Genomic DNA, 27,986 nt, shown 5'->3' on the forward strand with positions numbered 1-27,986 from the left:
ATGGGGGGCGGGTGAGAAAAACTCATGTATATGACCGTCTACATTATCAGACACATTTGGCTCCCATACAGATTCATAGATGGGCAAATAGACAAATGCGATTATTGGCATTATCGAAGGGAAAAAATTATTAAATAATGTGCGCACACAAATTCATACAATTTGCAATGTTTACTAAAGAGAAGACTAAAAGAGTGAGGAGAAAGTAATCGTATTGAGCAGAACCATCCATTTATCCATCCGCATATTGTGTGTTATTATTATTACTTCCCGTTCCACCCCAGTTGTTATTGCCATTTACTGGTCTAAGTTTTCGTTCTTATAGCTGTTGGTGTTTTGGACTTTCTGACAAATATAAAGCAAAGCCGACAACTTGTATTTTGGGAATTGGGCCAGTCAGCCAGCAGCCAAACAAATAAAGTTAAGAAGATTAAAAGCAGAAACGGATTTGATTGTTAAAAGAGAAATGCCAACAAAATCACAACAAATTAAATATGGCCTGATATGGTAAGTTCATCGATCGAATTTAAGCGTCCTCTTATATTTACATGTTGTCGGGAAAAAATTTTTAGCCAACAATAAATTGCTGAAAGGATATTGCATAATGTGAAGGGAAAACAAATATGAAACGTAATCTTATAAAGTTTTTTTTTATCTAAAGGAAGGGGGATAAAAAAAATGTATACAATCGTTGAAACACCTTCTGTGTCCAGCTTCTACGGAGTGTCTACAGAAAAAAACTTTTCAAAAAGGTGTTAATTGCTTCAATAATTTCAAATTATTCAATTTTGTGTGACGGCATGTGATTGGCAAAGAATGCATACGTTGAACATATTTGTAATTGTACGATTTAAATTGCTATTCATTGGTATGAATTGGACATTTAAGATTATATTGTATTCCCTTTTATATATAAACTAGCTGACCCGGGCCCGCTCCGCTGCGCCTTCTTTTACTTTATATGGAACAAAAGTTTCCTTGGAATATTTATTTGCGACAATTAAAGAGCTTTTGGTGAAATACCATGCTACGAAAATAGTATGTCGCTTGACAAACAATTTAACAATATGAGTGCCTTTGTCCAAATCCCATATGATCTTTATTGGTCTACGAATTTAAGTCTGGATGTAAGGTGTACTCCATTCTTAAAATACTTTATTTTAGCCCGCTACACTCATGATAACTGATTTAGGGGTGTTTTCGGGGGTGAGGTGGTCTCCCAGATACTTGGCCCTGAAAAAATATAAGCATCGTGCTCTTCTTTAAAAAACCATCTATTTAAACCGCATATTGCCATTGGTTTAGGGAAGTTTACACGATGAGTCGTCCCCCAAACACATGGCCCAAAATAGGTTATCAAATTCGTTTCTAATCTTAAATACCACATATTGGCAGGGTCGAAAATTTTTTACGATTTGCGGGGTGTTTTGAGGAAGGGGTGATTCCCTAAATACCTGGTCCTAAATTTAAATATCAAATTCGTATTCTACTTCCAAATACCTTTATTTGAGCCCCATTTTGCGATGGTCACTAAAAAATTGCTGCTTGTGGGGTATTTTAGGAAAGGGGTTGACCCCCAGGAAAGTGGTCCCGAAGGTGGGTAACAATTCTTGCTCTACCCCCCAATGCCTTTCATTTAATATCTACATTCACATGGTCGGTAAATATGGCCGATTTAGGGGTGTTTTGGGGATTGGGGTGGTCCCCCAAACACTAAGCCCGGAAAATATATCAGCAACGTGCTCTATTCTCATATATCTATATATCATTTATTTGAACCCCATATTTTGGGACCCCAGAAAATTGGTCCCGAAAGTGGGTATCAATTCTTGCTCTACCCCCCAATACCTTTCATTTAAGCTCCACATTGACATGGTCGGTATATATGGCCGATTTAGGGGTGTTTTGGAGATTGGAGTGGTCCCCCAAACACTAAGCCCGGAAAAAATATCAGCAACGTGCTCTATTCTCATATATCATATATTTGAACCCCATATTGCCATTGCCCTCAAAATTGGATATCAAATTCGTCTTCTAATCTCATTGTCTTGGTGAGCAAATACGTCCTATTTGGGGGTTGTTATGGTGGTGGGATGTCCCCTAGACAGTCGGTCCCTAATGTTGATATCAGATGTGTGGTCTACTCCCAAATACTTTAATTTGATCCCCATATTTTCCTTGTCGGTAAACGTGACCGACTTGGGGGGTGTTTCGAGGGATGGGCAGCCACTCAGTGAGTTTGCCTTGAAAATATATCGGATTCGTGTTCCATTCTAAAAACCCTCTTATTTGAGCCTCATATTGCAAAAGTCATCAAATACTTACTATTTGGTGGTGTTGTGGGGATGGGATGGACCCATAGACACTTTTCCCAAATATTGATATCAGATTTGTGCTTTACTCCCAAAGATCTTTCTTTTCAGCCCCATATGGCTATGGTCGCAAATTTGTACCCTTTGGAGGATGTTTTTGGGGAGAGGCGGTCCGCCAAACACTTGGTCCCATATTTGGATATCCGATTCTAATTCTACACTCAAACACCTTTTATTTAAGCCACATATTCCCATGGTCAGTAAATAAGTTCTGTTTGGGGAGTGTTTTGGGAAAGGGGTCCACCCCCCAGAAACATGGTCTCACATTTGGATATCAAATTCGTATTCCAATCGCGAATACCTTTCATTTTAGTCCCATATTGCTATGATCGGTAATTATGTCCGATTTGGAGGTGTTTTGGCGGTTGGGTGGTGTTGTGGGGGTGGGGTGGCCCCATTGCCACTTTTGCCGAATATTGATATCAGATTTGTGCTTTACTCCCAAAGATCTTTCATTTGAGCCCCATGTGGCTATGGTCGTAAATGTGTCCCCTTTGGGGGAGGTTTTTGGGGGGAGGCGGCCCCCAAACACTTGGTCTCATATTTGGATATCAGATTCTAATTTACACTCAAATACCTTTTATTTAAGCCCCATATTCCCATGGTCAGTAAATAAGTCCAGTTTGGGGAGGGGGTCAACCCCCAGAAACGTGTTCTTACATTTGGATATCAGATTCGTATTCTACTCGTACATACCTTTCATTTGAGTCCCATATTGCCATGGTCCGTAAATATGTCCGATTTAGGGGTGTTTTGGGGGTTGGGGTGGTCCCCCTAGCACTTGGTTTGACAATTGGATATCAGATAGGTTTTCTTATCCTAAATACCTTTCATTTGAGTTCCATATTGTCGTGATTGGTCTAAATATATGTTTGATAGATTTAATGGTGGGGCAGCCCCCCTAGGTACCCCATCCGAAATTTGGATACCAAATTTTTATTTATATGAGAGCACATAAAATTTCGCTTAAATCGCACCACCCGTCTCCGAGATCTGGCTTTTCTGAAAATTAGGGTAAGGGGGAGGGTCCGCCCCCCTTCAGATATCAAAAAATGTAGTAGCCTATTTTCACCACGGGATCATTATGCACCATCTGTGAAAATTTCAAGAAAATCAGTTCAGCCGTTTCTGAGTCTATAAGGAACACACAAACAAACAAACAAATCTACAAACAAACACATATTGATTTTTATACCCTCCACCATAGGATGGGGGGTATACTAATTTCGTCATTCGGTTTGTAACTACTCGAAATATTCGTCTGAGACCCCATAAAGTATATATGTTCTTGATCGTCGCGAAATTGTCGATCTAACCATGTCCGTCCGTCCGTCTGTCTGTCGAAAGCACGCTTATATCCGAAGGAGTAGAGCTAGCCGCTTAAAATTTTGCACAAATACTTCTTATTAGTGTAGGTCGATTGGTATTGTAAATGGACCATATCGGTCCATGTTTTGATATAGCTGTCATATAAACCGATCTTGGGTCTTGATTTCTTGAACCTCTAGAAGGCGCAATTCTCATCCGATTGGAATGAAATTTTGCTATGATATCCAACAAGTGTGCCAAGTATGGGTCAAATCGGTTCATAATCTGGTATAGCTGTCATATAAACCGATCTTGGATCTTGACTTCTTGAGCCTCTACAGGGCGCAATTCGTATTCGATTTTATTGAAATTTTGCACGTAGTGTTTTGGTATCACTTCTACGCTAAGTATGGTTTAAGTCGGTCCATGTTTTGATATAGCTGCCTCTAGAGGTCGCAATTATTATTCGATTTAACTGAAATTTTGCTCGTTGTGTATTATTGGTATTGGTATTACTTTCAATAACTGTGCTAAGTATGATTCAAATCGGTTCATAATCTCGTATAGCTGTCATATAAACCGATCAGGTATCTTGACTTCTTGAACCTCTAGAGGGCGCAATTCTTATCCGATTGGACTGAAATTTTACGTGAGCTGTTTTGTTTTGACTTCCAATAACTGTGCTAAGTATGGCGTAAATCGATATAGAACCTGATATAGCTGCCATATAAACCGGTCGGGGATCTTGACTTCTTGAACTTCAAGAGAGCGCAATTCTCAGCCGATTTGGCTGAAATTTTGTGCAAGGGCTTCTCTCATGACCTTCAACATACGTGTCTAGTATGGTCTGAATCGATCAATAGCTTGATACAGCTCCCATATAATACTATCTCCCGATTTTGCTTCTTGAGCCCCTACAAGGCGCAATTCTTATCCGAATGAACTGAAATATTACACAATGACTTCTACAATGTCAATCAGCATTCATTTATGGTCCGAATCGGACTATAACTTGATATAGCTCCAATAGCATAACAGTTCTAATTCAATATTCTATGTTTGTCTAGCATAAAACTCGACAAATGCGATCAATGGTGGAGGGTATATAAGATTCGGCCCGGTCGAACTTAGCACGCTTTTACTTGTTATATATAAGATAATGCGAAATGGAGTACATAGAATCTATATGTATACCACATGCATAAAAGAGTCACGTGATTGACTGACTGAATACTGCCCAGCCCAAGCGGCTAAAGTTAGAATTATGAAATTTTGCACGAATGTTGGTCTTGGGTTGGAGGCGCGAGATAAGGCCTTGTTCGGTGATATTCGTACGTTAAGGTACTAAATAGCACGAAAATGGGTACTATTTACCCACAACGAACGGACGAATTTTTTAGAGAATTAGGATAAGATTTAGTAAAAAAAGTTCCCAAAATCGTACCGGAGGAGGAGAAATAGTATTTTTAGTGCAGCAATTGGTATTATTTGGAACTGTTTTATCGCGGATTAAGCTAGAGCTCTGTACTTCTGAGCTCAGATACACAATGGCAATCTAAATTGGATAACTATATGAGTTTAGAAAATTTGTACAGTTAGGTACTAAAAAAAAGTACGAAATGGATTAACTTTGTACACGGCGGATGGATAAAGCTAGAGTTTTGAAATTTTATTTAAAAGACATCTTTTGCAAAATAACGAGAATGAAAAGCAATAATGGAAAATTAGTATTGATAACGGGAGAAATCGCACATTTGGCACAGCAATTGGTACCATTGGGTACGTTCTTTACAGATGGAGTTAGAGGTCTGAAATTTGGCATGTAGGTACAACTAGGAAAAATATTGTGGGTGACTAAATGATCAATTCACAATTCATTCATCTTGATACCAATTGGTATTTTTTTCACAGATATAGCTAGAGGTACGATGTAGGTACAAGTAGGAAATATAAAATGAGTGGATAAATGATCTATTCAAAATGCATACATATTGGTGCTAATTTGGTACATTGATTACAGATGCAGTTGGAGGTCTGAAATGGGGCATGTAGGTAAAACTAGGAAAAATACTAAAAGTGCAAAATAGGTTATCTTTGCCTATAGCGGAAGGGGCCAGCTGGGATAAAGCAGTTTGGCAAAAATTAATACAGTCTTAACAAAAAATCGGTGTATAGCCCGATACAGCTTCCATATAAATCGATCTCTCTATTTTACTTCTTGAGCCCCCAAAGAGCGCAATTCTTATTCGAATTGGCTGACATTTTACACAGGTTTCCAACATATAATTTAATTGTGGTCCAAACGGGACCATATCTTGATATCGCTCTAATAGCAGAGCAAATCTTTTCTTATATCCTGTTTTGCCTAAGAAGAGATATCTGGAAAAGAACTCGACAAATGCGATCCATGGTGGAGGGTACATAAGATTCGGCCCGGCCGAACTTTGTTTTTATTTAAGGTATTAATTCTTTTAATGACATTTTTTTCTTGTGTTGGTTAATTTCTCAGTTCTGTTTATCATTCTTGAACAGCGTGCATTGTTAATTCTGTTGTGTTCGTATACTCTTTAATCAAAGGAAATTAAGTTTCTAATATTCTATTTGCTCTCAAACAATTCACAGTTTTGTCCAGAATTAACCAAACAAAACAAGTAAAAAGGCGTTAAGTTCGGCCGGGCCGAACTTTGGATACCCACCACCTCGGGTATATATGTAAACCACCTTCCATCAAAATCCGTTGTAAATTGCGTAACTTATGTTCCATAGCAGTTATATCGAAATGTGTTCCGATTTGGACCAGAAACTAATAAGTAAAAGTTATTGTTCAATTGTATATAACAAAATATTGGTCTTTTTAGTAGTTATATCTAAAAATAAACGGATCTGAAATATATACGACACGGATGTCGAAAAGCATAACATAAGTCAGTGTGTCAAATTTCAGTGCAATCGGATTAAAAATGCGCCTTTTATGGGCCAAGACTTTAAATAGAGAGATCGGTTTTTATGGCAGCTATATGCAAATCTTGATCGATCTAGACCAAATTGCTGAAATACGTGGAGGGGCTTAACTTAACTCTTTGTCCCAAATTTCAGCAACATCGGACAATAAATGCGATTTTTATGGCCCCAAAACCTATAACCGAGAGATCGGTCTATATAGCAGCTATATCCAAATCTGAACCGATCTGAGCCAAATTAACGGATTAATACAACTCACTGTCCAAAATTTTCGCAAAATCGGATAGTAAATGTGGCTTTTATGGGCCTAAGACCCTAAATTGGAGAATCAGTCTATATGGCAGCTATATCCAAATCTAAACCGATCTGAGCCATATTGACGGAGGATGTTGAAGGGCCTAACACAACTCCCTGTCCCAAATTTCACTAAAATCGTATAATAAATGTGGCTTTTATGGGCCTAAGACCCTAAGTCGGAGGATCGGTCTATATGGCAGCTATATCCAAATCTGAACCGATCTGAGCCAAATTAACGAAGGAACCTATGACCCTAAATCGGAGGATCGGTCTATATGGCAACTATATCCAAATCTAAACCGATCTGAGCCAAATTGACGGAGGATGTCGAAGGGCCTAACAGAACTAACTGTACCGAATTTCAGCAAAATCGGATAATAAATGTGGCTTTTATGGGACTAAGACCCTAAGTCGGAGGATCGGTCTATATGGCAGCTGTATCCAAATCTGAACCGATCTGAGCCAAATTAACGAAGGATGTCAAAGGGCCTAACACAACTCACTGTCCCAAATTTCAGCAAAATCGGGTTTTCAATGTGTCTTTTATGAACCTATGACCCTAAATCGGAGGATCGGTCTATATGGCAGCTATATCCAAATCTAAACCGATCTGGGCCAAATTGACGGAGGATGTCGAAGAGCCTAACGCAACTCACTCCCTAAATCGGCGGATCGGTCTATATGGGGGCTATATCAAGATATAGTCCGATATAGCCCATATTCGAACTTAACCTGCTTATGGACAAAAAAAAAAGAATCTGTGCAAAGTTTCAGCTCAATATGTCTATTTTTGAAGACTGTAGCGTGATTTCAACAAACAGACGGATGGACATGTCTAGATCGTCTTAGATTTTTACGCTGATCAAGAATATTTATACTTTATAGGGTCGGAAATGGATATTTCGATGTGTTGCAAACGGAATGACAAAATGAATATACCTCCATCCGTCGGTGGTGGGTATAAAAAGGGAATAACCTTTCAGAGTAGCTCTTCTTCTTCTTTTTCGTCTATTTTCATCGTTCCCTTTATTATTGTAGTTATTGTTCTTTATTCCTTCTACTAAATTCGTTGATCGGCTTATAACTCTGTCCCGTGAAGGGCTGCATTCTAAAATTCAAAACATAAATTCTGACACAATTGGAATAGATTGTACATTACGGGTTTCTGTTATGACTCTTAAAATCTACGCCAAGTACGGTCCAATTCGGTCTATAACTAGATATAGCTCCCATATTTTACCAAAATCCATGGTGGTGGGTTCCCCAGATTCGCCCCGGCCGAACTTTGCTCGTTTTTACTTGTTCTCTTTTAAAATCACCACTAAAGGATAGGGGGAATATTCATTTTGTCATTCCGTTTACAACACATCGAAATATCCATTTCCTACTCAATATATACTTTATTGAGTAGAAATATTCTTGATCGTCGTTAAAATCGAAGACGATCTAGGCATATCCGCCAGTCTGTCTACCTGTTAAAATCAAGCTACAAGCTTTAAAAAGGGAGATGTTTAGCTGAAACTTTGCACAGATTCTTTTTTCTGTCTATAGGCAGGTTAAGTTCGAAGAAGGGTTATTTCGGACTATATCTTGATACAGCCTCATTTCTTCCGATTGAGGTTTTAGGCCCATTGAAACCACATGTATTATCCAATATCGCTGAAATTTTACACAATGTTTTGCGTTAGTCTTCTTGACATTCGAACTGAGAATGGTCGTCTCATGCACTAAATGTAATGCCACATCTAATGCTTCTGGACATTGTGGCTAGAAAAATTGCTACGACCACTGCCCTGAGGCTAAGGGAACTTTCTCTTTGGTTATGTGGCGGCTACGGAGACTGTGTTATCCTTGATACAATATCCGATGTTCCAGGCAGTGTGAACTACACCCTACCTGAGCCGCTTTTTGATAAAAAGTTCTGTACCACTATTCCTAATAGAACCGATTGGAACTACGATATCCCTGGTAATAGAAGTTACATAGACTTCTATACGGATGGTATCAAACTAGACGACCAGTTGAGCTTTGAGGTGTACTCTTAAGATCTAGAACTGGTCATATCGAAAATATTACCCGACCACTGCAGTTTGTATCAAGCTGAGATCCTTGCAGTTAAGGAAGTGGTGGAATGGCTAAGATATAATATCATTACGACGATTGGCATAAATATCTTCTCAGACAGCCAGGCAGCTATCAAATCCTGGAGACGTATTTCCCAACACAAAAGCCGCCCTCGACTGTCGCAGATCTCTCAACGAGATGGCTGAACAGTTCAAAATTCACCTGTTCTGGGTGCCGGGACACAGTGATATTCCAGGGAATTCTAAAGCAGACGAGCTTGCGAGACTAGGAACTACCTTTCAGGGAAACTGGCATCTGTGGTCATGCCTCTAGCGACATATAAGCTAAGTTTTCAGGACCAGGCCCCAAGGACAACAAATGATAGATGGCCACGAAGAGAGGGCTGTGAACATTCCAAAACTATGTGGCCTAGTCTAGACTTGAAGAGCTCTACCGCATTGTTGTCACGGGCAAGGACAGACGTCTCAGTCATGATAGGTCACTGTCTAATAGGAAAACACGTTGATTGACTGAAGGTTGCCAATAACGACTTTTGCAGACTGACTTAGCGGTAATGAACAATCGCAAGTTTTTGGGCTTTCTAAAGCGATCTAGATGGTTCAACGGTAGGAACTAGAATCCATCTTCCTTCTTCTGTGCCTGTGGTATCACAATTGACGAAAACGACTGGGTCTGATGGCAGACTGCCACTTAACCCTAACCTTACCATGGTTTAGATCGGTCTTTGTTGAGATAAGGCTGCCATATATACCCATCTGTGATGTTAGTCCTTGGACGCATTAAAGCAGCGTTTATTACCCGATTTCGCTCAAATATGACACAGTGAGCTTTCTTAGGCTCTACGACATCCGCATTCAATATGGCGCCCATCGGTCTATATTTGCATATAGCTGCCATATAGAGTGATTTATTACCCGAATACGCTGAAATTTTGAACAGTAGGCTGTGTTAGACCCTTCAACATCTGTGTCCAATATGGCCCCCATCCGTCGTTATTTCGACATAGCTGCCATATAGTCCAATCTCCCTATCTAAAGTCTCGAGTCCGATTTCTCTGAAATTTGGCATCCGTACGCTATATGGTTCAGATCGGTCTATATTTGGATGTCGCTGCCATATAGACTGATCTCCCGATTTAAGGACTTGGGGCCATAAAAGGCGCATTTATTACCCGATTGGGCTGACATTTGGCACAAGAACCTTTGTTAGGCTTTCTGACATCCATTCCCTATATGGCCCAGTTCGGTTTTTAGTTCCACGTAGCTGCCATATAAACCCATCTACGATTTTAGTCCTTCGACCCATAACAGCAACGTTTATTACCCGATTTCGCTGAAATATGACACAATGAGCTGTGTTAGACTCTACGACATCCGCATTTAATATGGCTCTCATAGGTCTATATTTGGATATAGCTGTCATATAGAGCGATCTCCCGTTTTAAGGTCTTGTACCCATAAATGGCGCACTTATAACCCCATTTCGCTGAAATTTGACATAGTGACCTATGTTAGGCTTTTTAACACTTAGGGCACGATGGTTCAAATATGTCTATATTTTGCTATAGCTGTCATATTGTCCAATATTCTATTTTAACAATTTGAACAGTGAATTGTTTTTAACAGACCACTCGACGTGCGTGCCGAATTTGGTAAATGGGTTTATAAATCATGCATTTTTATCCGGATTAAGACGAAAGGTGGTTAACATATCGTTCCCTAATCGCCAAAAAGATGCAAGTGCCAAAATCAAAACTTTACAGGATAAGGTTTTTATTTAATAAATAAAAGCATATCTTAGATTGAAATATGATTTTTACATATGTATCACTTCTTTGACTGATGTATAGAGTGGTAAAGAAGTTTTGTGCATTTAAATAAAGAAAACGGTATTTTTGGCCCTTACGTATTTTTCGCTGTCACATAAATTACCTTGTTTTAAGTAATTTAGAGGTAAGTGCAATTAATACCATTGTTTGAAAGTGATCTGGAAGTCTCAATTTAGATCCAATTTTAATGCAATTTGGAATAGAGAGTCATATTAGACACCTACGAACTTTCCAACTTTCGTCCATATTCGACCATATTTGGATATAGTTTTCGTATAGACCGATCTCCCGATTTAAGGTCTGAAGCTCATAAAGCCGTATTTATTATCCAATTTCCGTGAATTTTGGAACAGTAAATTGTATAAAATTGAAATCCGGACCGAACATAATCCAGATCAGACCATATTTGAATATAGCTGCCATATAGACCGATCTCCCATTATGGGCGCATTTGTTATCCAATTTCACCGAAATTTAGACCAGAGATTTGTGTTAGGGTCGGGTCCTCAATACACTTTCTAAATATTGGCCAGACCGATCTGCTGTTAAAAAAAGAATGGGCTCAAATTGTACTTAATACCCGATATCAACGAAATTCGAAACTGTGATTTGTTTTAGAAACCTCAAACCGATATAGTCTAGATCGGAGAGTAATATTATATATATATATATAATAAATTTATAAAGATTTCACGAATAAAATTCTGTCGTTATAAATATTGTTTCTTTTTATCGAATTTAAGCCTGGCCGTTCTTAACGTGTTTTTACTTACTTTTAATTGGAGATTTGGAGCGGTCTAATGTGGCCGAAACTGGGCCGCTCCACTCCCTTCTTCCCAAATACATTAAATCCCTGATATTCTTCCAAAGTCATTTAATTTAAATCCTGTATTTTCCAATCGACCCGTAATTCCGTCTTGGGGAGTTTCTTTGGGTGTACCCAAATTTGGATAAGACCTTCGTACTTTACATCCAAATGCCTTTTATATGCGCCCCACACTGTCCCGGATGACCAATATGAGTTTATTGGTGACCACTGTACTTCCAAAGACTTTAAATTCCAAAGACTTTAAATATTATCCCGGTAGGTCAATACTTCCCTTTGGCGGTTTGCTCGAAGGTGGCGCCCCTAAGATATATAGCCCTACTTTGAAACAGCTGATTCGTTCTCTACTTCCAAATGTGAAATGTTTCATTATGATAACTTACATATTTTTTGCAATTTTAGCTTAATTTGTTTGAGGTACTTGTGTGTGGCGAAAATAATGTAATTGCCCTTCGATATCACAGAATTTATTTACCAAATTTAAAATGGCACTTACATTAAAATTGTTTTTGTTGTAGAATCATAATGGCTAGGATTATCGACAAAAAATTTGAAGAAGCTGGAAACAGGCGTCTGCTTTCGATTCCTATTAAAAACTGATAATCCCAAAACTTTGGACACCCACTTGTTTCTCTTATACTAGCGTCACTTAAATAATTATTTTTTGAGTATCTTTTTTTATACCCTCCACCATAAGATGGGGGGTATACTAATTTCGTCATTCTGATTGTAACTACTCGAAATATTCGTCTGAGACCCCATAAAGTATATATATTCTTGATCGTCGTGAAATTTTATGTTGATCTAGCCATGTCCGTCCGTCCGTCCGTCTGTCTGTCGAAAGCACGCTAACTTCCGAAGGAGTAAAGCTAGCCGCTTGAAATTTTGCACAAATACTTCTTATTAGTGTAGGTCGGTTGGTATTGTAAATGGGCCATATCGGTCCATGTTTTGATATAGCTGCCATACAAACCGATCTTGGGTCTTGATTTCTTGAGCTTCTAGAGTGCGCAATTCTTATCCAATTGGGATGAAATTTTGCGCGACGTGCTTTGTTATGATATCCAACAACTGTGCCAAGTATGGTTCAAATCGGTCCATAACCTGATATAGCTGCCATATAAACCGATCTTGGGTCTTGACTTCTTGAGCCTGTAGAGTGCGCAATTCTTATCCAATTGGAATGAAATTTTGCACGACGAGTTTTGTTATTATATCCAACAACTGTGCCAAGTATGGTCCAAATCGGTTCATAACCTGATATAGCTGCCATATAAACCGATCTGGGGTCTTGATTTCTTGAGCCTCTGGAGTGCGCAGTTCTTATCCGATTGTAATGAAATTTTGCACGACGTGTTTTGTTGCGATATTCAACAACTGTGCCAAGTATGGTTTAAATCGGTCCATAACCTGATAAAGCTGTCATATAAACCGATCTTGGGTCTTGACTTCTTGAACCTCTAGAGGGCGCAATTCTTATCCAATTGGGATGAAATTTCTCAAGACGTGTTTTGTTATGATATCCAACAACTGTGCCAAGTATGGTTCAAATCGGTTTATAACCTGATATAGCTGTCATATAAACAGATCTGGGGACTTGACTTCTTGAGCTTCTAGAGGGCGCAATTTCTATCCGATTTGGCTGAAATTTCGCAAGACGTTTTTTATTGTTACTTTCAACAACTATGTCAAATAAAGTACAAGTCGGTTCATAACCTGATATAGCTGCCATATAAACCGATCTGGGATCTTGACTTCTTGAGCATCTAGAGGTCGCAATAATTATCCGATTTGCTGAAATTTTTTACGACGGATTCTCTCATGACCATTATCATACGTGTTTATTATGGTCTGAATCGGTCTATAGGCCGATACAGCTCCCATATAAATCGATCTCTCTATTTTACTTCTTGAGCCCCCAAAGGGCGCAAATCTTATTCGAATTGGCTGACATTTTACACAGGTCTCCAACATATAATTTAATTGTGGTCCAAACCGGACCATATCTTGATATCGCTCTAATAGCAGAGCAAATCTTTTCTTATATCCTTTTTTTTTTGCCTGAGAAGAGATGCCGGGAAAAGAACTCGACAAATGCGATCCATGGTGGAGGGTATGTAAGATTCGGCCCGGCCGAACTTAGCACGCTTTTACTTGTTTCTTATTGTTAGAGTCACTTAAACTCCCTTTTGATTACTACTGGGAGCGTCGTTCCGCAATCTCGTGATATTATTTTGTCGGTATTTATTTCATTTTTTTACTCTAGACGTGGCCCTTTTTATCCTTTGGACTGCTAATTCCACCGCATAGACTTATTCTTCCAAGGATATTCCGACAAAGATCCCTGCTCGGGTGCCAGTTAAACAATTAAGAGTTTATTTTAATTTTTAAAAAAAGATTCCGTATTGTTCCCAATACGTTTTTACTTTTTTATTAAATATGCATCTGATCTATAATGCTAACATACTAAACTATTTGATACTTGTATTTTTGGTGTATCTGCTTCGTTGACACATGCGCTACGTCATCATTTTATCTTATACTAGCTGACCCGGACCCGCTCCGCTGCGCCTTCCTTTACTTTATTTGGAACAAAAGTTTCCTTGGAATATTTATTTTTGACAATTAAAGATCTTTAAGAGAAATACCATGCTACGAAAATAGTATATCGCTTGACTAACAATTTATCAATATGAGTGCCTTTGTCCGAATCCCATATGATCTTTATGGGAATTTAAGTTTGGATGTAAGGTGTACTCCATTCTTAAAATACTTCATTTCAGCCCGATATTCTCATGATGTCTGATTTAGTGGTGTTTTAGGGGGAGAGGTGGTCCCCCAGATACTTGGCCCTGAAAAAATATCAGCATCGTTCTCTTTTCTCAAATACCATTTATTTAAACCCCATATTGCCATTGGCTTAAGAGGAGTTAACAGGATGAGGCGTCCCCCAAACACATGGCCCCAAAATAGGTTATCAAATTCGTTTTCTAATCTCAAATACCATTCATTTGAGCCACATATTGGCATGTTTGAAAAATTTTTTCCACATTGGGGGTGTTTTGGGAAAGGGGTGATGCCCTAAATACATGGTCCTACATTTGGATATCAAATTCGTATTCTACTCCCATTTAAGCGAAATTTTGTGTGCTCTCATATAGTACCCTAAAACTAAAAATTTGGTATCCAAATTTCGGATGGGGTCCTTAGGGGGGATGCCCCACCTTAAAACCTACCAAACATATATTTAGACCAATCGCGACAATATGGGACCCAATTGAAAGGTATTTAGGATCAGAAAACGTATCTGATATCCATTTGTCGAACCAAGTGCTAGGGGGACCACCCCAAACTCCAAAACACCACTAAATCGGACATATTTACCTACCATGGCAATATGGGACTCAAATGAAAGGTATTTGAGAGTAGAATACGAATCTGATATCCAAATGTGGGACCACTATTCTGGGGGTCCACCCCTTACCCAAAACACCCCCAAAGAGGACTTATTTACTGACCATGGGAATATGGGGCTTAAATAAAAGGTATTTGAGTGTACAATAAGAATCTGATATCCAAATATGGGACCAAGTGTTTGGGCGGCCGCCTCTCCCCAAAAACATCTCCCAAAGGGGACAAATTTACGACCATAGCAATATGGGGCTCAAATGAAAGGTCTTTGGGAGTAAAGCACGAATTTGATATCAGTATTCGGAAAAAGCGTCTATGGGGCCACCACACCCCCACACACCACCCAACCCCCACAACACCCCTAAGTCGGACATATTTACCGATCACGACAATATGGGACTCAAATGAAAGGTATTTGCGAGTAGAATACGAATCTGACATCCAAATGTGGGACCATGTTTCTGAGGGGGTGGACCCCTTCCCCAAACAAGACTTATTTACTGACCATGGGAATATGGGTCTTAAATAAAATGTATTTGAGTTTAGAATTGGAATCTGATATCCAAATGTGGGACCAAGTATTTAAGGGGCCGCCTCTCTCCAAACACCTCCCCCAAAGGGGACACATTTACGACAATAGCCTTATGGGGCTCAAATGAAAGGTCTTTGGTAGTAGAGCACGAATCTGATATCAATATTTGGGGGTAGTGTCTATGGGGCCACCCCACCCCACAACGCCCCCCAAATAGCAAGTATTTTCTGACTTTTGCAATATGAGGCTCAAATAAGAGGGTTTTTAGAGTGGAACACGAATCCGATATATATTTCAAGGCTAACTCACTGAGTGGTTGCCCATACCCCAAAACATCCCCCTAGCCGGTCACTTTGCCGACTATGGAAATATGGGGCTCAAATTAAAGGTATGTGGGAGTAGACCACGTATCTGATATCAACATTAGGGACCGACTGTCTAGGGGACGTCCCACCACCATAACAACCCCCAAAAAGGACGTATTTGCTCACCAAAACAATTTGGGTCGTAAAGAGAGTGAAACTAAATATTTGTAGTTTTTAGGGCCAATACCCCAAACCGGACATATTTGCTGACTTTTGCAATAAGGAGTTTAAATGAGATTTGAAAACGAATTTTGAGGCCAGTGACAATATGGGGTTCAAATAAAAAATTTCTAAAGATCACCCCACTATCCAACCCACAAAACCCCCCTAAATCGGACATATTTGCCGATCATGGCAATATGGGACTCAAATGAAAGGTATTTGCGAGTAGAATACGAATCTGATATCCAAATGTGGGACCACGTTTCTGGGGTCCACCTCTTCCCCAAACAAGACTTATTTACTGACCATGGGAATATGGGTCTTAAATAAATTGTATTTGAGTTTAGAATTGGAATCTGATATCCAAATGTGGGACCAAGTATTTGGGGGCCGCCTTTCACCAAAAACATCCCCCAAAGGGGACAAATTTACGACCATAGCCATATGGGGCTCAAATGAAAGGTCTTTGGGACTAAAGGACGAATCTGATATCAGTATTTGGGAAAAGTGTCTATGGGGCCACCCCACTCCCATAACACCACCCAAATAGTAAGTATTTGCTGACTTTTGCAATATGAGGCTCAAATAAGAGCGTTTTTAGAGTGGAACACGAATCCGATATATATTTCAAGGCCAACTCACTGAGTGGCCGGGAGTAGAGCACATATCTGATATCAACATTAGGGACCGACTGTCTAGGGGTCGTCCCACCACCATAACAATCCCCAAATAGCCCGTAGAGCAAGCATTGATTGATACCCACTTTCAAGACCACTTTTCTGGGTGTCAATCCCTTTCCCAAAATAGCCCACAAGCACCAATTTTTTTTTGGCCATCGCAAAATTGGGCTCTAATTTTGAATTTGATATCCAAATTTAGGACCATGTATTTAGGGCATCACCCCTTCCTCAAAACACCATATAGCCATATAGTCCGATCCTCCGATTTAGGGTCTTAGGTCCATAAAAACCACATTTATTATCCGATTTCGCTGAAATTTGGGACAGTGAGTTGTCTAAGGCCCTTCGACATTTTCCGTCAATTTGACCCTGATCGGTTCAGATTTGGATATAGCTGCCATATAGACCGAACTCTCGACTTAAAGTCTTAGGCCCATGAAAGGCGCATTTATTGCTCAATGTCTGCGATATTTGGGACAGTGACTTAAGTTATACCCTTTGACATACATCTGCAATATGGTACAGATCAGCCCAGACTTGGATATAGCTGCTATATAGACCGATCTCTCGGTTTTAGGTTTTGGTACCATAAAAGGCGCATTTATTGTCCGATTTCGCTGATATTTGGGACAGTGCGTTGTGCTAGACTCTTCGACAACTCGGCCAAGTTGGTCCAGATTTTGATATAGCTGCTATATAGACCGATATCACGATTTAAAGTCTTGGTCCCATAAAAGGCGCATTTATAATCCGATTTCACTGAAATTTGACACAGGGACTTATGTTAGGCTTTTCGACATCTATGTCGTATATGGTTCAGATCGGTTTATTTTTAGATATAGCTACTAAAAAGACCAATATTTTGTTGTACACAATTGAACAATGACCTGTACTTTTTACTATTTAGTCCAAATCGGAACATATTTCGATATAACTGCTATGGGACATAAGGTATGCAATTTTCACCGGATTTTGATGGAAGGTGGTTTACATATATACCCGAGGTGGTGGGTATCCAAAGTTCGGCCCGGCCGAATTTAACGCCTTTTTACTTGTTTTTCTATCTGCCTTCTTTTGTATATAAAGGTACTAGCATACGCCCTGTCGTTTCGCTCCCACCGATGATACGCCCAAAGCAAGGTATAACTGTATCCCAATTTTTAGTGTTCTAACTAAATCCGCAAAGAAAGTCGTACGTTTAATACCTAAATTTTGTACGTTTTAGTACCTAAATGTACGAATTAAAAACAAATCGACTAGTCGTTTGATATGAGTTAAGGGGTCTTTTCGAGGGTGAGGTGGTTCCCCACACACTAGGCCCTGAAAAAATATCGGCATCGTGCTCTTCTTTCAAATAATTTAAACCCCATTTTGCCATTGGTTTAGGGGAGTTTACACAATGAGGCGTCCCCCAAACTCATGACCCCAAAATAGGTTATCAAATACGTTTTCTAATCTCAAATACCTTTCATTTGAGACACATATTGGCATGGTCGAAAATTTTTTACCCTTTTAGGGGTGTTTTGGGGAAGGGGGGATGCCCTAAATACATGATCCTTCATTTGGATATCAAATTCGTATTCTACTCCCGAATTCATTTATTTGAGCTCGATATTGCGATGGTCAGTAAAAAATTGGTGATTGTGGGGTATTATGGGAAAGGGGTATACCCCCAGAAAATTGGTGCCGAAAGTGGGTATCACTTCTTGCTCTACCCCCAATACTTTTCATTTAAGCTCCACATTGACATGGTCGGTAAATATGCCCGATTTAGGGGTGTTTTGGGGATCGGGGTGGTCACCCAAACACTAAGTCCGGAAAATATATCAATAACGTGCTCTATTCTCATATATCATTTATTTGAACCCTATATTGTCATTGCCCTCAAAATTGGATATCAAATTCGTCTTCTAATCTCATTGTCTTGATGAGCAAATACGTCCTATTTGGGGGTTGTTATGGTGGTGGGATGTCCCCTAGACAGTCGGTCCCTAATGTTGATATCAGATGTGTGGTCTACTCCCAAATACTTTAATTTGATCCCCATATTTTCCTTGTCGGTAAACGTGACCGACTTGGGGGGTGTTTCGAGGGATGGGCAGCCACTCAGTGAGTTTGCCTTGAAAATATATCGGATTCGTGTTCCATTCTAAAAACCCTCTTATTTGAGCCTCATATTGCAATAGTCAGAAAATACTTACTATTTGGGTGGTGTTGTGGGGTGGGGTGGCCCCATAGACACTACCCCCAAATATTGATATCAGATTCGTGCTCTACTACCAAAGACCTTTCATTTGAGCCCCATAAGGCTATTGTCGTAAATGTGTCCCCTTTGGGGGAGGTGTTTGGAGAGAGGCGGCCCCCAAACACATGGCCAAAATAGGTTATCAAATTTGTTTTCTAATCTTAAATACCACATATTGACATGGTCGGTAAATATTGCCGATGTAGTGGTGTTTTGGGGATTAGGGTGGTTGTCCAAACACTAAGCCTGGAAAATATATCAGCAACGTGCTCTATTCTGATATATATATATATATTTTCCAGGCTTAGTGTTTGGACAACCACCCTAATCCCCAAAACACCACTACATCGGCAATATTTACCGACCATGCCAATATGTGGTATTTAAGATTAGAAAAAAAAATTTGATAACCTATTTAGGCCATGTGTTTGGGGGACGTCTTATCGTGTAAACTCCCCTAACCCAATGGCGAAATGGGGTTCAAATAAATGGTTTTTGAAAGAAGAGCACGATGTTGATACTTTTTCACGGCCAAGTGCCTGGAGGACCACCTCACGCCCGAAAACACCCCTAATCAGATATCATGAGAGTAGCGGGATGAAATGAAGTATTTTAGGAATGGAGTACACCTTACATCCAAACAAAAATTCGTAAACCAATAAAGATAATATGGGATTCGGACAAAGACACTTATATTGTTAAACAATTAGTCAAGCGATATACTACATTCGTAGCATGGTATTTCACTAAAAGCTCATTAATTGTCGAAAATAAATATTCCAAGAAAACTTTTGTTCCATATAAAGTAAAAGAAGGCGCAGCGGAGCGGGACCGGGTCAGCTAGTCTTATATATAAACATCAATTTGTATTTGTTTGCAGGGTTGTTTGTTTGTTTGTGTGTTCCTTTTAGACTCAGAAACGGCTGAACCGATTTTCTTGAAATGTTCATAAATGGTGCATAATGATTCCGTGATGAAAATTGGGTACTACATTTTTTAATATCTGAAGGGGGGCAGACCCTCCCCTTACCATTATTTTCAGAAACGCCAGATCTCAGAGATGGGTGGTGCGACTTAAGCGAAATTTTTTTGTGCTCTCATATAGTACCCTAAAAATAAAAATTTGGTATCCAAATTTCGGATGGGGTACCTAGGGGGCCGCCCCACCCTAAAACCTACCAAACATATATTTAGACCAATCACGACAATATGAGACTCAAATGAAAGGTATTTAGGATAAGAAAACGTAACTGATATCCAATTGTCGAACCAAGTGTTAGGGGGACCACTCCAACCCCAAAAACACCCCTAAATCGGACATATTTACCGACCATGGCATAATGGGACTCAAATGAAAGGTATTTGCGAGTAGAATACGAATCTGATATCCAAATAAGGGACGTCCCACCTCCATAACAACCCCCAAATAGGACATATTTGCTCACCAAGACAATTTGGGTATTAAAGAGAGTATAGGTAAATTTTTATAGTTTTTAGGGGCAATACCCCAAACTGGACATATTTGCTGACTTTTGCAATAAGGAGTTTAAATGAGATAAGACAACGAATTTGATATCCAATTTTGAGGCCAATGGCAATATGAGGCTAAAATAAATGATATATAGTTATATGAGAACAAAGCATATTTCCCGGGCTTAGTGTTTGGGGGACCATCCCAATTCCCAAAACACTCCTAAATCGGGCATATTTACCGACCATGTCAATGTGGAGCTTAAACGAAAGGTATTGGGTGGTAGAGCAAGAAGTGATACCCACTTTCGGCACCAATTTTCTGGGGGTATACCCCTTTCCCATAATACCCCACAATCACCAATTTTTTACTGACCATCGCAATATCGAGCTCAAATAAATGTATTTGGGAGTAGAATACGAATTTGATATCCAAATGAAGGATCATGTATTTAGGGCATCCCCCCTTCCCCAAAACACCCCTAAAAGGGTAAAAAATTTTCGACCATGCCAATATGTGTCTCAAATGAAAGGTATTTGAGATTAGAAAACGTATTTGATAACCTATTTTGGGGTCATGAGTTTGGCGGACGCCTCATTGTGTAAACTCCCTTAAACCAATGGCAAAATGGGGTTTAAATTATTTGAAAGAAGAGCAAGATGCCGATATTTTTTCAGGGCCTAGTGTGTGGGGAACCACCTCACCCTCGAAAAGACCCCTTAACTCATATCAAACGACTAGTCGATTTGTTTTTAATTCGTACATTTAGGTACTAAAACGTACAAAATTTAGGTATTAAACGTACGACTTTCTTTGCGGATTTAGTTAGAACACTAAAAATTGGGATACAGTTATACCTTGCTTTGGGCGTATCATCGGTGGGAGCGAAACGACAGGGCGTATGCTAGTACCTTTATATACAAAAGAAGGCAGATAGAAAAACAAGTAAAAAGGCGTTAAATTCGGCCGGGCCGAACATTGGATACCCACCACCTCGGGTATATATGTAAACCACCTTCCATCAAAATCCGGTGAAAATTGCATACCTTATGTCCCATAGCAGTTATATCGAAATATGTTCCGATTTGGACTAAATAGTAAAAAGTACAAGTCGTTGTTCAATTGTGTACAACAAAATATTGGTCTTTTTAGTAGCTATATCTAAAAATAAACCGATCTGAACCATATACGACATAGATGTCGAAAAGCCTAACATAAGTCCCTGTGTCAAATTTCAGTGAAATCGGATTATAAATGCGCCTTTTATGGGACCAAGACTTTTAATCGTGATATCGGTCTATATAGCAGCTATATCAAAATCAGGACCAACTTGGCCGAGTTGCAGAAAAATGTCGAAGAGTCTAGCACAACGCACTGTCCCAAATATCAGCGAAATCGGACAATAAATGCGCCTTTTATGGTACCAAAACCTAAAACCGAGAGATCGGTCTATATAGCAGCTATATCCAAGTCTGGGCTGATCTGTACCATATTGCAGATGTATGTCAAAGGGTATAACTTAAGTCACTGTCCCAAATATCGCAGACATTGAGCAATAAATGCGCCTTTCATGGGCCCAAGACTTTAAATCGAGAGTTCGGTCTATATGGCAGCTATATCCAAATCTGAACCGATCAGGGTCAAATTGACGGAAAATGTCGAAGGGCCTAAGACAATTCACTGTACCAAATTTTAGCAAAATCGGATAATAAATGTGGTTTTTATTGGCCTAAGACCCTTAATCGGAGGATCGGTCTATATAGCAGCTATATCCAAATCTGGACCAATCTGGGCCAAATTAACGAAGGAAGCCGAAGGGCCTTAGACAACTCACTGTCTCAAATTTCAGCGAAATCGGATAATAAATGTGGTTTTTATGGACCTAAGACCCTAAATCGGAGGATCGGACTATATGGCAGCTATATCCAAATCTGAACCGATCTGGGTCAAATTGACTTATGGGGCTCAAATGAAAGGTCTTTGGTAGTAGAGCACGAATCTGATATCAATATTTGGGGGTAGTGTCTATGGGGCCACCCCACCCCACAACACCACCCAAATAGTAAGTATTTTCTGACTATTGCAATATGAGGCTCAAATAAGAGGGTTTTTAGAATGGAACACGAATCCGATATATTTTCAAGGCAAACTCACTGAGTGGCTGCCCATCCCTCGAAACACCCCCCAAGTCGGTCACGTTTACCGACAAGGAAAATATGGGGATCAAATTAAAGTATTTGGGAGTAGACCACACATCTGATATCAACATTAGGGACCGACTGTCTAGGGGACATCCCACCACCATAACAACCCCCAAATAGGACGTATTTGCTCACCAAGACAATGAGATTAGAAGACGAATTTGATATCCAATTTTGAGGGCAATGACAATATAGGGTTCAAATAAATGATATATGAGAATAGAGCACGTTATTGATATATTTTCCGGACTTAGTGTTTGGGGGACCATCCCAATTCCCAAAACACTCCTAAATCGGGCATATTTACCGACCATGTCAATGTGGAGCTTAAACGAAAGGTATTGGGTGGTAGAGCAAGAAGTGATACCCACTTTCGGCACCAATTTTCTGGGGGTATACCCCTTTCCCATAATACCCCACAATCACCAATTTTTTACTGACCATCGCAATATCGAGCTCAAATAAATGTATTTGGGAGTAGAATACGAATTTGATATCCAAATGAAGGATCATGTATTTAGGGCATCCCCCCTTCCCCAAAACACCCCTAAAAGGGTAAAAAATTTTCGACCATGCCAATATGTGTCTCAAATGAAAGGTATTTGAGATTAGAAAACGTATTTGATAACCTATTTTGGGGTCATGAGTTTGGCGGACGCCTCATTGTGTAAACTCCCTTAAACCAATGGCAAAATGGGGTTTAAATTATTTGAAAGAAGAGCAAGATGCCGATATTTTTTCAGGGCCTAGTGTGTGGGGAACCACCTCACCCTCGAAAAGACCCCTTAACTCATATCAAACGACTAGTCGATTTGTTTTTAATTCGTACATTTAGGTACTAAAACGTACAAAATTTAGGTATTAAACGTACGACTTTCTTTGCGGATTTAGTTAGAACACTAAAAATTGGGATACAGTTATACCTTGCTTTGGGCGTATCATCGGTGGGAGCGAAACGACAGGGCGTATGCTAGTACCTTTATATACAAAAGAAGGCAGATAGAAAAACAAGTAAAAAGGCGTTAAATTCGGCCGGGCCGAACATTGGATACCCACCACCTCGGGTATATATGTAAACCACCTTCCATCAAAATCCGGTGAAAATTGCATACCTTATGTCCCATAGCAGTTATATCGAAATATGTTCCGATTTGGACTAAATAGTAAAAAGTACAAGTCGTTGTTCAATTGTGTACAACAAAATATTGGTCTTTTTAGTAGCTATATCTAAAAATAAACCGATCTGAACCATATACGACATAGATGTCGAAAAGCCTAACATAAGTCCCTGTGTCAAATTTCAGTGAAATCGGATTATAAATGCGCCTTTTATGGGACCAAGACTTTTAATCGTGATATCGGTCTATATAGCAGCTATATCAAAATCAGGACCAACTTGGCCGAGTTGCAGAAAAATGTCGAAGAGTCTAGCACAACGCACTGTCCCAAATATCAGCGAAATCGGACAATAAATGCGCCTTTTATGGTACCAAAACCTAAAACCGAGAGATCGGTCTATATAGCAGCTATATCCAAGTCTGGGCTGATCTGTACCATATTGCAGATGTATGTCAAAGGGTATAACTTAAGTCACTGTCCCAAATATCGCAGACATTGAGCAATAAATGCGCCTTTCATGGGCCCAAGACTTTAAATCGAGAGTTCGGTCTATATGGCAGCTATATCCAAATCTGAACCGATCAGGGTCAAATTGACGGAAAATGTCGAAGGGCCTAAGACAATTCACTGTACCAAATTTTAGCAAAATCGGATAATAAATGTGGTTTTTATTGGCCTAAGACCCTTAATCGGAGGATCGGTCTATATAGCAGCTATATCCAAATCTGGACCAATCTGGGCCAAATTAACGAAGGAACCCGAAGGGCCTTAGACAACTCACTGTCTCAAATTTCAGCGAAATCGGATAATAAATGTGGTTTTTATGGACCTAAGACCCTAAATCGGAGGATCGGACTATATGGCAGCTATATCCAAATCTGAACCGATCTGGGTCAAATTGACTTATGGGGCTCAAATGAAAGGTCTTTGGTAGTAGAGCACGAATCTGATATCAATATTTGGGGGTAGTGTCTATGGGGCCACCCCACCCCACAACACCACCCAAATAGTAAGTATTTTCTGACTATTGCAATATGAGGCTCAAATAAGAGGGTTTTTAGAATGGAACACGAATCCGATATATTTTCAAGGCAAACTCACTGAGTGGCTGCCCATCCCTCGAAACACCCCCCAAGTCGGTCACGTTTACCGACAAGGAAAATATGGGGATCAAATTAAAGTATTTGGGAGTAGACCACACATCTGATATCAACATTAGGGACCGACTGTCTAGGGGACATCCCACCACCATAACAACCCCCAAATAGGACGTATTTGCTCACCAAGACAATGAGATTAGAAGACGAATTTGATATCCAATTTTGAGGGCAATGACAATATAGGGTTCAAATAAATGATATATGAGAATAGAGCACGTTATTGATATATTTTCCGGACTTAGTGTTTGGGGGACCATCCCAATTCCCAAAACACTCCTAAATCGGGCATATTTACCGACCATGTCAATGTGGAGCTTAAACGAAAGGTATTGGGTGGTAGAGCAAGAAGTGATACCCACTTTCGGCACCAATTTTCTGGGGGTATACCCCTTTCCCATAATACCCCACAATCACCAATTTTTTACTGACCATCGCAATATCGAGCTCAAATAAATGTATTTGGGAGTAGAATACGAATTTGATATCCAAATGAAGGATCATGTATTTAGGGCATCCCCCCTTCCCCAAAACACCCCTAAAAGGGTAAAAAATTTTCGACCATGCCAATATGTGTCTCAAATGAAAGGTATTTGAGATTAGAAAACGTATTTGATAACCTATTTTGGGGTCATGAGTTTGGCGGACGCCTCATTGTGTAAACTCCCTTAAACCAATGGCAAAATGGGGTTTAAATTATTTGAAAGAAGAGCAAGATGCCGATATTTTTTCAGGGCCTAGTGTGTGGGGAACCACCTCACCCTCGAAAAGACCCCTTAACTCATATCAAACGACTAGTCGATTTGTTTTTAATTCGTACATTTAGGTACTAAAACGTACAAAATTTAGGTATTAAACGTACGACTTTCTTTGCGGATTTAGTTAGAACACTAAAAATTGGGATACAGTTATACCTTGCTTTGGGCGTATCATCGGTGGGAGCGAAACGACAGGGCGTATGCTAGTACCTTTATATACAAAAGAAGGCAAATAGAAAAACAAGTAAAAAGGCGTTAAATTCGGCCGGGCCGAACATTGGATACCCACCACCTCGGGTATATATGTAAACCACCTTCCATCAAAATCCGGTGAAAATTGCATACCTTATGTCCCATAGCAGTTATATCGAAATATGTTCCGATTTGGACTAAATAGTAAAAAGTACAAGTCGTTGTTCAATTGTGTACAACAAAATATTGGTCTTTTTAGTAGCTATATCTAAAAATAAACCGATCTGAACCATATACGACATAGATGTCGAAAAGCCTAACATAAGTCCCTGTGTCAAATTTCAGTGAAATCGGATTATAAATGCGCCTTTTATGGGACCAAGACTTTAAATCGTGATATCGGTCTATATAGCAGCTATATCAAAATCTGGACCAACTTGGCCGAGTTGCAGAAAAATGTCGAAGAGTCTAGCACAACGCACTGTCCCAAATATCAGCGAAATCGGACAATAAATGCGCCTTTTATGGTACCAAAACCTAAAACCGAGAGATCGGTCTATATAGCAGCTATATCCAAGTCTGGGCTGATCTGTACCATATTGCAGATGTATGTCAAAGGGTATAACTTAAGTCACTGTCCCAAATATCGCAGACATTGAGCAATAAATGCGCCTTTCATGGGCCCAAGACTTTAAATCGAGAGTTCGGTCTATATGGCAGCTATATCCAAATCTGAACCGATCAGGGTCAAATTGACGGAAAATGTCGAAGGGCCTAAGACAACTCACTGTACCAAATTTTAGCAAAATCGGATAATAAATGTGGTTTTTATTGGCCTAAGACCCTTAATCGGAGGATCGGTCTATATAGCAGCTATATCCAAATCTGGACCAATCTGGGCCAAATTAACGAAGGAAGCCGAAGGGCCTTAGACAACTCACTGTCTCAAATTTCAGCGAAATCGGATAATAAATGTGGTTTTTATGGACCTAAGACCCTAAATCGGAGGATCGGACTATATGGCAGCTATATCCAAATCTGAACCGATCTGGGCCAAATTGACGAAGGACGTTGAAGAGCCTTACACAACTCACTGCCCCAAATTTCAGCAAAATCGGATGATAAATATGGCTTTTATGGGCCTAAGACCCTAAATCGGAGGATCGGTCTATATGGCAGCTATATCCAAATCTGGGCCGATATGAGCCAAATTGACGAAGGATGTTGAAGGGCCTAACACAACTCACTTTCAGCGAAATCGGATAAAAAATGTGGCTTTTATGGGCCTTAGACCCTAAATCGGATGAACGGTCTATATGGCAGCTATATCCAAATCTGGACCGATCTGAGCCAAATTGACGAAGGATGTCAAAGGGCTTAACGCAACTCACTGTCCCGAATTTCAGCAAAATCGGATAATAAATGTGGCTTTTATGGGCCTAAGACCCTAAATTTAAAATAGTACTGAAACGAGAGAAAGCGTTTAGTACCCCATTTGGTACATTTCGTACTATCTTGACGTATTGAGCTAGAGCTCTGAAATTTGACATGAAGGTACAAATAAGAAATAGACGTAGAGTGACTACAGTGAAAGAAAATGCTTCGTAACCGGAATAAACTCTTACATTAATGCAATAAAATTTGTCAATGTTTTGGAACCAACGTAGAGCTTCATTGCATAAATGAAACAAGTTTCATTCAATCAATAGAAAATATTTTATTTTCTTCTAATATTCTTTTCCAATAATAATTTATTTTCTTTGTTCTCTCTGTCTCTTTTTTTGTCACTCTCTCTACTAATACCCTAGACACAGTTTAGCCGACGCCGTGATTTGAACACATGATCTCATGTTTGGTAGTCTTGCACGCGTTTCTAGCCTACTGACATCATCTTCCTTATGATGAAATAACTCAATAAATTTGACTACCCAGCAATAAGTGTCTCAATTAATTAAATTTACAAAAAAGAGATAATAATTAATTAAATTTTCTTTAATACGAAATACATATTTTTTT

The 27,986-nt window shown here is 39.5% G+C and overlaps 1 long non-coding RNA gene across 2 annotated transcripts; it reads left to right on the forward strand.

Moving 5' to 3' along the window:
• The first annotated feature begins 61 nt into the window (after nucleotides 1–61).
• Nucleotides 62–27,986, forward strand: LOC131994290 (uncharacterized). 2 transcript variants are annotated; one of them, XR_009396598.1, is made up of 3 exons: nucleotides 62–249; nucleotides 311–507; nucleotides 27,779–27,986. It is a non-coding gene; the product is annotated as an uncharacterized LOC131994290 (long non-coding RNA). The 2 variants fall into 2 exon arrangements; XR_009396599.1 differs by having other exon boundaries at nucleotides 326–507.

The sequence above is a fragment of the Stomoxys calcitrans genome, chromosome 1 (assembly GCF_963082655.1).
Source record: "Stomoxys calcitrans chromosome 1, idStoCalc2.1, whole genome shotgun sequence".
Classification (NCBI taxonomy): Eukaryota; Metazoa; Arthropoda; class Insecta; order Diptera; family Muscidae; genus Stomoxys; species Stomoxys calcitrans.